Genomic DNA, 1,480 nt, shown 5'->3' on the forward strand with positions numbered 1-1,480 from the left:
TGTACCTCTGGTGCAAATTACTGACCTCTGTCATCATTTTAAGTGGGGGAACTTGCACAATCGGTGGCTGACTAAATACTTTTTTGCCCCACTGTATCTGCTATCAATACCGTATGAGATTTAATTTGGGTTGAGACTTTGTTGATATTATGATTAATATTCATGATTAATGATGATCAATATCCCTGATATTTACCAAGAGATGAATATTTGGACTCTTGTTCTATCATTTTAATAATTGGAAGGCTGGCTGTCATTCTCGAGAGGTCATCTTTCAGGGCAAGTGTCTTTGACTTCAGACTTGAGTGTTGGCCTTAAAGCCCCATAGGTTCACTCATCCCCTTGTAAGATGTCCAGAGCTGCTGTCAGGGGCTTCATCACAGTGCAGTACTCTTTCAAGAATTGGTACTCCCTTTCATTAAGGCACTTAATTCCCAGTTTTACACACAGGGGAATAAGTTCATTCAAGGGAATTGTGATGATTCTGGAAATGGCCTCATACAGGGAATTCCACCTTGTGGATGTGAGCACCCTTAGCTTCCTGCAGCTGACATCCTCCACCTGTTCAGAGGCTAATGTTGATCGACTTGCTTTAGTCCAAAGAGCAGAACATTTTGCAATGCTACTCCTACCTGTCTTGGCCTTGGTGTCGGCACAGGAATTTAGATGTTTATCAACATCAGTTGTTGGAATCAGGTTAATTGTGTACGATGCACATCTGTAGTATGGAGGGAGGCTAAACTGTGCATCACCAGATGTGGTTGAAAGAGCTTCTATTACATCAGTAAAAGTCGATTCCTCATCATCACCTTCTTCATTTTCAGATTCAGACTCCAGATCACAGGGCTGACATACTCAATGCGTTGGCAAAATTGGATGCATTATCCATTACAGTGGCAACAACTTTAGCTTTTAGTCCATATGATAAATGGATTTCTTCAATCTCTGCTCTAATTACATCATAGGTATGGCTGCCGATAATTCTCTTGCATGCTAGGGCGGCCTTGTTGCGCTGTAAAGTGGAGACCCATAAAACATTTATTATTTACTGTCCAGATGCCAGCAGTGGTGGAAACAAAGTCTACCTCTTCGAGTGTAGCCTTCAAGTTAGATTTCATTCAGTCGTATTTTCTCTCAGGGTTTCCTACCAATTACTTTCTCTGGGGCAGCTTGACACCACTTTTAGCCGGTATTTTTTCTACAATGCATCGCAATGATTCAGTCTACAGTGCACGATCGTACTCTCTCTCTGTTGAGCCAACCATCCCTTTAATGTTAACTAGTAATGACTTCATGAACTTCTTCACAAATAAAATTTTAATCATTAGAGAAAATCCCACAGATGTAATATTATCTACAGCTACTTTCAGTACCACTGATATTCATTTAGACTCTTTTTCTCCAATTGATCTTTCTGAGTTAACTTCAATAATTACTTCCTCCAAACCATCAACGTGTCTTTTAGACCCCATTCCTACAA

Source organism: Pundamilia nyererei, unplaced genomic scaffold (genome assembly GCF_000239375.1).
Source record: "Pundamilia nyererei isolate P.nyererei 1_Seehausen unplaced genomic scaffold, PunNye1.0 scaffold00139, whole genome shotgun sequence".
Classification (NCBI taxonomy): Eukaryota; Metazoa; Chordata; class Actinopteri; order Cichliformes; family Cichlidae; genus Pundamilia; species Pundamilia nyererei.